This window comes from Felis catus, chromosome A3, assembly GCF_018350175.1.
Source record: "Felis catus isolate Fca126 chromosome A3, F.catus_Fca126_mat1.0, whole genome shotgun sequence".
NCBI lineage: Eukaryota > Metazoa > Chordata > Mammalia > Carnivora > Felidae > Felis > Felis catus.
In genome coordinates this window covers 11,685,502-11,696,677 of record NC_058370.1, presented here as the reverse complement: position 1 = coordinate 11,696,677, position 11,176 = coordinate 11,685,502, and the positions used below count along the sequence as shown (strand labels likewise).

Here is an 11,176-nt window from a genome sequence, read left to right as displayed (position 1 = left end):
GCGGGGGCCTCGCCCGGCCGCGCGTCACAGCCAATCGGGGACCGCGCCGGGGCCGCGATGGCCAATCAGCGGCCTCCGAGCCGCAGCCAACCGCGGCGCTCCGGGGGCAGGAGCGCAGCTGGGCGCAGCTGGGCACGGAAGCGTGGGGCGGCCGCGAGTCCCAGCTCGTCGCGGTTCGCCCCGGGCGGGGGCCTCGGTTCCTGCCCCCACGGAAATGCCGCCCGTGGCACCGCCCATCTCTCGCTCTGTTTGCCGGCCTGTGCAATGGGTCGAGGCCGTGCGCCACCGGACCCAGAAAAGGGCGTTTCTTCAGCACGCACTGTGAAGCGCCTCCTGCGTGCAGGGAGCGCGAGTGGAGGGCGCCGGCCCGGGGCTAGAAAGCCAGCACTTGGTGGACACTTTGAACCGTACTCCTGGGCTGAGGCCCATTCCCACTGGGCTAGCTTCTCGAGCCCTACCTCGTGCGGAGGTCAGGAGGACCCTGCGTACACCTACTGTGTGCCAGCTGCTGTTGAGCGTCCCGGGGAGGAGAAACGTCGAGCCCGATCCCCAGGACCTCTTGTTCTCCCGAGGGAGAAGACAGTGAACTGAGGAGAATGACCCTAAGCGTCACTATAAGATTTGGTGAGCGCTTAATATCTGTTAGGCGCAAGCCCAGGAGCGAGTCCACAGCCTTTCATTTACGCTTAATTACCAATGATGTTGCCTCCTCGGGGGGGCCCCTCTTGCCCTCCCTACTCAAAGTTGCCCTCTCCTCCAGTCACTGTGACATCATCATGTTTTGTCTTCACAGCGCTTGTCATGGGCCATAACATGTGTCATTCACCGGAAAACCAGTTCCTGAGGGCCCGGACTTGCTTTGTTCACAGCTGAATCCCCATGTCGGGATCCGCATAGGGCACGTGGTAGAGGCTCAGTAAACACTTGCCGAGTGAATTAAGGCTCAGCCTAGTGCATTTATTCAAACCTTTGCCTGTTTCAAAATGGGATGATTTGTCTTTTTGTGGTTGAGTTGTAAGAGTTCTTCATGCATTCTGGACGCTAGCCTCTTACCAGATACATGATTTGCAAATCTATTTTCTCATTTTGTTGGCTGTGTTTTCACTTTTTGAATAGTGTCCTTTGGTGCACAAAACCGTTTTTGCTTTTGATGAAGCCCAGTTTCTGGATTTTTTCTTTGTTTTTGCTCTAGGTGTCCTGTTTCCTCCTCCTCCTCCTCCTCCTCCTCCTCCTTCTTCTTCTTCTTCTTTTTTTTTTTTTTACAACATCATCGTATTCCCTTATGTGGCTGGACCACATAATTCATGTAACTAGTTGTCTGTTGAATAGGCACTTGGGTTGTTTCCTGTCTTTGGATGTTGTAAAATTTTTTTGTGTAATGTCACTTTTGCATGGGGAAGACACACTCTTGAAGTGGGATTGCCGTGATAACCGTTACATGCCCTTGTCATTTTGGTAGATAGAGACAGACCATTCTGAGGTAGGTGGATACTGGGATTAGAATCACGTCCCAATTTATACTCTCACAGCTGTCTTCAAGAATGCTTGTTTTCCCACAGCCTTGCCAACTATTAAAGTAAGTAAAATTAAAAATTCAGCCCTTCAGTTAGACTGAGCCCATTTCGGTAGTCCCATGTGGCAGGTGGGAGACGTATTGGGCGGTACAGATGTGGAACATGTCCGTCATAGAAAGTTCTGTCGGTGGGGCGCCTGGGTGGCGCAGTCGGTTAGGCGTCCGACTTCAGCCAGGTCACGATCTCGCGGTCCGTGAGTTCGAGCCCCGCGTCAGGCTCTGGGCTGATGGCTCAGAGCCTGGAGCCTGTTTCCGATTCTGTGTCTCCCTCTCTCTCTGCCCCTCGCCCGTTCATGCTCTGTCTCTCTCTGTCCCAAAAATAAATAAACGTTGAAAAAAAAATTAAAAAAAAAAAGTTCTGTCGGGAAGCTCTGGTAAAGAATTGCATGGTGACTTTGACTTTATATTTTTAACAGGGTCTCTCTGGCTCCACGCAAGGAATGGACCCAGCGACCGTGCAGAGGCAGGACACCAGGGACAGGTGCTGAAATAGCCCAGGTAGGAGTGGATGGATGGTCAGACCAGGGTGATCATGGACTTGGGAGAAGTGGCTGATTCTGGATGTATTTTGAAGGTGGAGCGGCCAGCATTTGCTGGTTGATGAGATGTCAGGGATGACGCTCAGGTTCCTGGCCTGAGCCTTTGGGAGACGGAGGTGCCACTGGCTGAGCTGGGGGAGATCAGCTCTGGGGGTGGGGAAACTGGGAGTTCTGTTTTGCAGATATTACATGCAATGGGTGTTGGGTGTTCCTGGCGGAGACGTTGAGTGGGCGTCAAGTTGTTTTTCTGGCCTGGAGAATGACATGTGCCTTTGGACACCAATTAGAGCAAAGCCAGAAAGGAGGGAAGAGGTGGAATCACAGGGATGAGTGGGTGGGGCAAAGGTCAAAGGCAATGGGAGGAGCCTAGCCTTAGAAACTTGGAATCTCATAGCTGTGTTTCTGAGCCTATGTAGGTCCATTTTCCTTCATTAAATGGAAATCTAATGCTTCATAGGCTTTAGAAAGGTTCACAGTGAACACAATGAGAGGTAGGGTACTGACAGGCAGGAGACACTGAAGAAATGTTTATTACTTCCCCTGTGTGTTATACTTGACTATGAAAGTGTTGGGATGAGGTCCACACCCTCACCTGACATTCAAGGCCCTGCTGACTCTCCAGCCTTGTCTCCTGATGTCTCCTACTGTCATCCTGCCACAGGGCCTTTGCACTCACTGTACCTACTTCCAAGTGAACAATCTCCCTGGAGAGGGATGTGGCTGGCCCCTTCTCTTCCTTTAGGTCTATGTTCTCCGCTCCCTCCTAGCTCTGAGACTCAGGCTGCAAAGCTGCCTGAGATGGACACCCCCGAGGTGTCACGGTGTTGGGGGATGGAGCCCCCCATGGCTTGTGCCGAGTCATATTGATCTGGATTGCCACATTCATTCACTCACCAAATCTTTACCAAGAATTGCTGTGGGCCAGGTACTGTGTAAAATGCTGATAATTCAGCAGCAGACAAGACATGGGAGGCCCCTGCCCTCAGAGTCGCAAGAGGGACAGACAATAAACAGGTAAAAAGATAATCTAATTTCCAGTAGGGACAAATGATGTGGAGAAATGACGCAGGCTACAGGGATGGACGGAGAATGACGAGGAGTGCTTCAGCAGAGGCACTGCTGAAGGGGAGGGGAAGGTGTCGGCAGAGCCTTTCCGAGGAGGCAGCAGTTAAGCAGAGACCTGCAGGAAGTGAAGGAACTGGCATGAAGATACCCAAAGAAGTGCAGAGGCCCTGGGGCAGGAGCATGCTTGGTGTGCTCAAGCAAAAGCAAGGAGGCTTATGTAGCTGGAGCAGAGGGTGAGAGGAAAAAAGGGGGAAGGTGGGATCAGAGAGACATTAAAGAGCCAGATCATTATGCACCATTTAGGCCAAATAAGTGTTGAATTAATGCACGAATGAAAGACTGGGGCAGAGAGAGAACTATGGGAATGCATACGTAGTCGTGATCTACCTCAGGAGGAGAAATCAGGGAGGGCTTCCTGCAGGAGGGGAATCAGCTGAAATCTGAAGTTAAATAAGAACCCACTGGGGAAAGGGAATCGGGTGAGGTATGAGAGTCTTCCACACAGAGGGAATAGCACGTGCCATGTGCTCTCACCCTGGTGGCGAGAGGTTGTTTTACTCACTGAATTGAAGAAAAAACAATCGGCGAGCCTGGAGTGAACGTGAGAAGAAAGTTGTAGAAAAACGGAAGTTCCGTGGGGGCTTGGGCATGCTTGGTGCCCTACAGAGGAATCTAGGCTGTTCCGAGGGCAGCAGGGAGCCCCGCAGAATTGAAGATCCAATTTGTGCTTTGAGAGGATCCATCTAGCTGCCGAGAGGAGGCAGGTTAGAGTGGGGGTGCACCGAGAGGGAAGGGCAGCGAGTAAGAAGGGTGCACAGGGGTGAGGGGGCTGGAGGCAGGGAGGCTGTAACGGGGGCTCGTGCCAACTGACTTCCTTCTCCCACCTGGTCATCTGCCTGACGGTACATTTGCCGGTTAAACGTTTTCAGCATCTGCGCCGCGCCAGCCCTGTCCTGGGGGCTGGTGGACCCGTGGGGAATGGAGTCTCATTCCCGAGAGACGTTCCTCAGTGACGCACAGCGCCTGATGTTGAGGAGAACGTTTAAGGTTCCTCATGCACATTTGCATAGGTTCCAAAGAACACAAATTGACTGCGAAATGAGCTTCACTATAATTGTTGCTGTTCATGTATTTATTCATTCAGCAAATATTTATTGAGCAGATATCACAAGGCAGGGCCTGTTCTAGGTACGGGAAACAGCAGGAATAAAAGAAGACAAAAATCTCTGCCTCCTGGAGCCGACACCTGGGGAGGCGGTGGTGGGGGGTGATGGATAATAATCAATAGGTAATGGACTTGTTGACGTGCCAGAAAGTGAAGTGATGGCTGCTTTGGATTTGGAAAACAAACAAACAAACAAACAAACACAAAGCAGGGTAAGGAGGATCCGGAGCTGGGAGGCTGGAGGGCAGGTTGAGTTGTTGATGAAGGTGGCCAGGGACTGCCTCACTGAGAAGGTGATATGTGAGCAGACTTCTGGGAGGGGATGGAAGGAGCCATGTGAGACTGTAGGGGAACAGTGTTCCAGACAGAGCAAAAAGCCAGTGCAAAAGCCCTGAGGCGGGAAGAAGCATTACTGGCTTTTTAATGATTGAATGTGTGGGCTGTTAAGAAAAAGTAGGGGCGCCTGGGTGGCGCAGTCGGTTAAGCGTCCGACTTCAGCCAGGTCACGATCTCGCGGTCCGGGAGTTCGAGCCCCGCGTCAGGCTCTGGGCTGATGGCTCGGAGCCTGGAGCCTGTTTCCGATTCTGTGTCTCCCTCTCTCTCTGCCCCTCCCCCGTTCATGCTCTGTCTCTCTCTGTCCCAAAAATAAATAAACGTTGAAAAAAAAATATTTAAAAAAAAAGAAAGAAAGAAAAAGTGGGCTTGGGGCCCACGGGGACTTTAGAAGCTCCCGGTTATAGCCTGGTGGAAGGACCAAGGGCCTCAGCGTTTCCTGGCTGTGTCCTCAGGACGTCAGGTATCCCTGCCCACTATCCCTAGAGGCTACGTGTGCCCGGCCGGGGCTGCTTGTTCCCTAGGTCAGTCTGTGGGAACATCTTCACATGTTCCCTATTCCCAGCAGGGCCTCCTGCCCAGAAGGAAGTAGCCCAGAAGTGACCTGGCCGTGCTGCAGGCTGTCTTCCAAAACCCTGAGTGTGCCTGCCCTGTGACCCTGCCACCACTTCAGGGTGTGGTTGTGGACAGGAAGGCCTCCTTCCCTGGAGGGTCACGGCCAGGCCAGGCTGGCCAGATGGTGCATGCCTGGGCTACAGCATAGCCGTCCCCAAACCAGGCCTCCTCCTCTCCTCCTCCTTCCTCCTTTCTCCATTCTCCATTCTCCATTCTCCATTCTCCATTCTCCATTCTCCATTCTCCATTCTCCATTCTCCATTCTCCTTTCTCCTTTCTCCTTCCTCCTCCTCCTCCCTCCTCCTCCTCCCCCTCCCCCTCCTCCTCCTCCTCCTCTACATTTTACAGTGTTTTATTGTATGTGTGAGTCATGGGGATGCAGACATCTGTTTCTGGTTGCCCACAACCATTCCCCCTCCTTCAGGGAAATAATACCTTGAATTTTGGGAGGAATCTCTCTTGCCTGCTTTCTCAGCAGACTCCACCTCTTTAATATAAAAGCCAAGCAACATTGTCCAGCCACCTGGAGCAGGGCGATTGGTTCAGAAATAGGTGTGTGACTTCAGATGGCCCAATGAGAGTGAATTTGAGGATCTTGGCATGGAATTGAGACACGGGTGCTTTTTGCCCCGAGGGAAAAGAGTCTCATCGGAATCTGCTGGCAGCCATGAGGGGGTGAGTTCCCTGGAGAAGGCGAAGAGGAGAGACCAAGGGAAACCAGGTCCTTGGTGAGATCCTCGAGCGGCTGGATCAAGCCTTACTTGAAGGTGGATCTCCCTTTCTAGTCAGTCAGACTAGTCTGAGCCCCCCCACTTGTGTGCTGTGTGACCACGGGCAAGTTTTTATTCTTTTGGGATGTCGTTTCCTAATGTGGAAAACAGGGATAATAAGAGTATGGCTACCTCATGGGGCTGTTGTGAAGATAAGCTGCTAAATATATTGTGGTTAGAAGAGTGGCACATTGTAAGCACTCACTGAGTTTTAGCTATTATTAGCATTAACCGCCTAGAGCAAACCTTACCTGAACTGCGTGTGATCATCTTCTGGACTTTGCAGTTATAGGAGACCAAGCCATCCTCTGTTTCTATTTTACACCCTCTTTCTTACTTGCAGAGTGTGGGGGGATCAAGATCGGGGGGGACTGGGGAGAAAGGTGTGGGGGACTGGTGTTTGCAGGTGGCTGTCCCTGTGTGCTGGGTATTTTAGATACACTTGCTCTTTGGCCCAATTTTATAGAAAAGAAAATTGAGGCTCAGAACACTTCACTTGCCCAAAGACGAGTAAGATTTCGCCAGGGAGAAAGGGTGAGGGAGTGTATGCTGGGCAGCAGGCCTGGGAAGATCAAGGGTCCTGAGGTAGGAATGTGCTTGGTGTACCGTTTGCGGAACAGGGGTAATTTGGAGTCCAGGGAGTAACAGATTAAAAAACCGTGTTTTAAAAACTAGAATAAGACATAGGTGACTGTCACAAAATCCCTCCAAAATAATTTCTAAGATGATTTCAATTTTACCGAGAAGTTGCAAGAATAGTGCAATAAGGGTCAGTGAAGAGTCTGACTCCAGCTCGGGTCACGATCTTGCAGTTTGTGAGTTCGAGCCCCATGTCAGGCTCTGGGCTGACGGCTCGGAGCCTGGATGGAGCCTGCTTCCGATTCTGTGTCTCCCTCTCTCTCTGCCCCTCTCCCGGTCGTGCTCCCTCCCTCCCGCCCTCTCTCTCTCAAAAATAAATATATATATAAAAAAAGAATAGCTCGATGAGCTTCCATATCTCCTTCACTCAGATCCCCCAATTTTCAACATTTTGCTACACTTGATTTATCATTTTCTCTGTGTGTGTAATTTTTCTGAACCATCTGAGAGTCAGATACAGACCTGATGATTTTTACCCCGAGTGCATTTCTGAAGAACAAGGACATTCTCATACACGGCCACAGGTTTGAAATAGGTTTCAAAGTCAGGAAATTTAACGTTCACACAACATTGTCATATAATTTCTCAAAAAAATTTTTTTAATGTTTATTTATTTTTGAGAGAGACAGTGAGAGCCAGGGAGGGGCAGAAAGAGAGAGAGGGGGAGACACAGAATCCGAAACAGGCTCCAGGCTCTGAGCTGTCAGCACACAGCCTGATGCGGGGCTTGAACTCACAAACTGTGAGACCACGACCTGAGCCGAAGTTGGACGCTTAACTGACTGAGCCACCCAGGCACCCCTATAATATAATTTCTATTGTCCACATTCAAATGCCACAAATTGTACCAATAATGGCCTGAAATCATTAATAACTACGAAGGCCATTGTACCCCTTCGTAAGAGAAAAAACATACACCTGCCCACAGCGAAGAAAATCACTAACATCCATAAATCTGCTTAAAGAATCTGTGCTTAAACATCCTACTTGCAGGCTCTGTCTATCTCAAGCAGTGGTTTTCAACTGGGGACGCTTTTGACCCCTACGGGACATTTGGCAACATCTTGAGACATTTGTGGTTGTCACAGCTGGGGGTGCTGATATGCTATTGCCGTCTCATGAGTAGAGAGGCCAGGGACACTGCTAATGTTCTTGCCACGCACGGGACAGAGAATTCTCTGGCCCGAAATGTCCGTAGTGCTGAGGTTGAGAAACTGATCTGTAAGTAAATTGGAGAGAGACACCTCCCTTTCTTGCGGTCAGAGCACCCGGTGGGACGACGCTTCGCCCCGGCAATCCTGTTTCTCCCCAGCCAGTCTGGAAAAGAGGTCCAGCCAAGTCTGTTTCCGATCGCTCCATACTGGAACTAACCCACACATCCCAGCAGGGGGAGGCTGATAAAATCAAACTGTAGTCACGCTGTGGTCACGGCTCTTCCGTCAGCTCTGTTTGCTCCTCTGTAAAATGGGGCCGGGGTGGGATTGGAAGGGTGCCAGTTATCTCGGGTCCAGCTGCGACTTTATGACTTAAGGGCATAACTGCTTCTGACTCATGCGTGACGGACGCGTTGGGATTATGTGCTGAGCAGTCTCTGAGCTTTTATTTACAGGAGGCTGCATTGGAATGTCTCCCCATAGGACTCGAGGGCAGGGCCTCTGCTGAGTCACCTCTCCCCGCCACCCCCCTCCCCCCCAGCCCGGGAACCCGGCTCAGCGTCTAACTCTTGTAGAAGCATGTGCCATTTCTTTGATGCCAACTGTACCCTGGACCCAACGCTGAGCCCGCATGCTCTCGCAGTGCACGAGCACACGCACTGTCTTGTCTCCACTTTCTAAACGAGCGAACTAAGGCTCAGCGAGGTCATGACACACAGCTGGGAAAGGCAGAATTGGGGTTCAACCCAAGATGAATCAAATTCCCAGGTCTGCACTCTTTCTAGGTTGCTGCACCTTCTCTCACACATAGTAGGTGCTCAGAAAATGTATGGGTGGCAGGGAGTGGCCAATGTATTCATTGGTTGTAGAACCCCGAGTTTTAGCAGAAAGCGTAGCCGCCCAGCTAATGCTGTTCCAGCCTCCTCTGCAGCAGTGTAGGACATGTGACTCAATCTGGCCGATTGAATGAGAGTGGAAATGGCACAAAACATTCTGGTTTGTGCCCTTAAAGATGTTGGCTTCTACTTCCTTTTCTCCACTCCCCACTGGCAGGAATGTAGATGTGATGGCAACGCTACAGCTGCCACGTTGGGCCATGAGATGGAAACTGCCAGTCTAAGATGGAAGAGCTGAAAGACGAAAGAGTCTGGGTCCCTGACACCATAAAGCCATCGTCCAACCCTGGACTGCTTTCATTCAGATTAATATCAGAGAGGAAAATAAATTATTTGCTTGTGTGGGAGACACTTGTTATTTGAGTGGGCAGGGTTGATCCTGTATCTCACCAATGTATTTGTTAAGTGAGTGAATGGAGGCTTGGACAACAGAAGGAATACATACAGGATACAGGTCCACACGCATGTACAAATGCACAAAGACTGCACTTGAGCCTAGGTGGAAGCATCCGTCCAAGTGCGGTGGCAGAATCTGTGGCCGGAGGAACCAGCTTCAGACCTGGCTCTTGTACTAACTTGCTGTATGCCCTCGGGTAAACCGTGTGCTCTCTCTGGGCCCCACACTCTTCAGCTGTAAAACCAGGCTTCGCACGTTCACGGAATCTATGCAGTTTAAAATTTTTTTTTTTTTTTTTTCAACGTTTATTTATTTTTGGGACAGAGAGAGACAGAGCATGAACAGGGGAGGGGCAGAGAGAGAGGGAGACACAGAATCGGAAACAGGCTCCAGGCTCTGAGCCGTCAGCCCAGAGCCTGATGCGGGGCTCGAACTCACGGACCGCGAGATCGTGACCCGGCTGAAGTCGGACGCTTAACCGACTGCGCCACCCAGGCGCCCCCGGAATCTATGCAGTTTAAAGATGTTCATTGATCTTTGCAACTCCATTTCGAGAAACCCATTCCCAGAGAAATCCTCCCCTTCTAGCCTGTGACCACAGGTGCTAGGATATAGCTGCCGCTTGGTTTGTGGAGGAAAAACTTGGGAATATCCTTAAAAGTGATTAAACTATGGCACGTTCGTCGCTGGGGTGCGGACCCCAGACCGTGGCCACGAGACTTCTCTGGTGACACCTCCTGGCACAAAGTGTTACTGCAGCCCAGCTCAGCAAGGCCCTGGGAATTTCCAGGACAAGAGAGGTTTGGGGGGTAGCGGTGAGGGTAGTGTGGGAAACCACAGAGCAAGGAGAGATTTGGAAGGAAGGCACCAAGGCAAGAAGGCACCAAGGCACCAAGGCAGGTGTTCAGGTCGAGAGCAACAGACCTGGCTTCGAATTCAGCTTCGCTACTTACTAGCTAGGTGAGCTTGGGCGAATTTGGGACTTTCTCTGGGGCTCAGTTTCTTCTTCTATAAAATGAGGACCCTCGTGCCCACCTTATGGATGTCTGGTGAGGATTTCATGAGAGCGTTCTTTAGATTAGTTATCGAAGCAACATAAGAGTACCTATGATCTGGGTGATTGATTGAGACTCTCATCCAGGCGCTAAGATGCACCAAGACTCAAGTCCTGCCCTCATGGGGCTTACAGTCTTGAGATGGGGCAGGTGGCGGGGGAGATAATAGACGAACACTCGTATGGGATCATTTCAGTTACTGATAAACTGATAATGCCATAAAGGACAATAAAGCAGGAGATGGATCTTTGTTGGTGGCAGCATTATAGGGTGGCAGCATTATAGGGCATCTCTGAGGAGGTTTGAGCGGAGGCCAGAGGAGCCACACCTTGTGTATATAGAGTACATGTAAAATACTAGTGGAAAACCCTGGCACATAGTAAATGCTCAACTAACGGTGGCTCATAGTCCTATCATATGGATGGATTTCCAATTTTGTGAGGGGCCAAAGGCCCTGTCCTGCCGTAACATTTCCTCCTCCCCTGCTCCCTCCAGCTTAGAGGTGGCACTGGCTTCTGCGACGAATTTCTGAGCTTTTCCTCAGTCTCTTTTTTTGACTTTTGGGCTCCTCCATCACCTCCGTAAGCAATTTCCTGTTGGAAAGTTTCTCTGTTTAAATGCACAGTGGTTTCTTTTTTAGCCCCTTCCTCCTTCTTGCGGATAAAACCCAGTGGGCTACAGATAGGAGAGGCAGCTGGGGGCGGGGACCAGGGGGCAGCTGGAGAGTCAGACCCGCCTTGTTTTGTCCTAGCTCTGCCATTTGTCGGCCCTGTAAATCTCATCAGGTCACTTCCCCTCCCTGAAGCCTGGTTCCTCACTGGCTTGTGGGAAAAAGGGTTGTACCTGTGGACACGGGGATGTTCTGGGGATTTGATGAGACGTGGCGTGGATGGCACAACCTTAAGAAAGAATAGTAAGAAGGAGCCTTCCCCTGCCAGTCGAAAAAGGCTCACGCCATTATAATAAAAGCAGTGG

General features: G+C 50.9%; 1 long non-coding RNA gene across 7 annotated transcripts in view; it reads left to right on the top strand.

Annotated features, from left to right (window-relative positions):
- Positions 1-83: 83 nt before the first annotated feature.
- LOC102901687 overlaps positions 84-11,176 on the top strand; it is a 234,312-nt gene continuing 223,219 nt past the window's right edge. For 2 of the 7 annotated variants that reach the window (XR_006595098.1, XR_006595102.1), the window contains exons 1-2: positions 85-624; positions 1,990-2,071. This is a non-coding gene — a long non-coding RNA (uncharacterized LOC102901687). Of the gene's footprint in view, positions 625-1,989; positions 2,072-11,176 lie in introns of all 7 variants that reach the window. The other 5 variants (XR_006595099.1, XR_002740930.2, XR_002740932.2 and 2 more) reach the window with 5 other exon arrangements.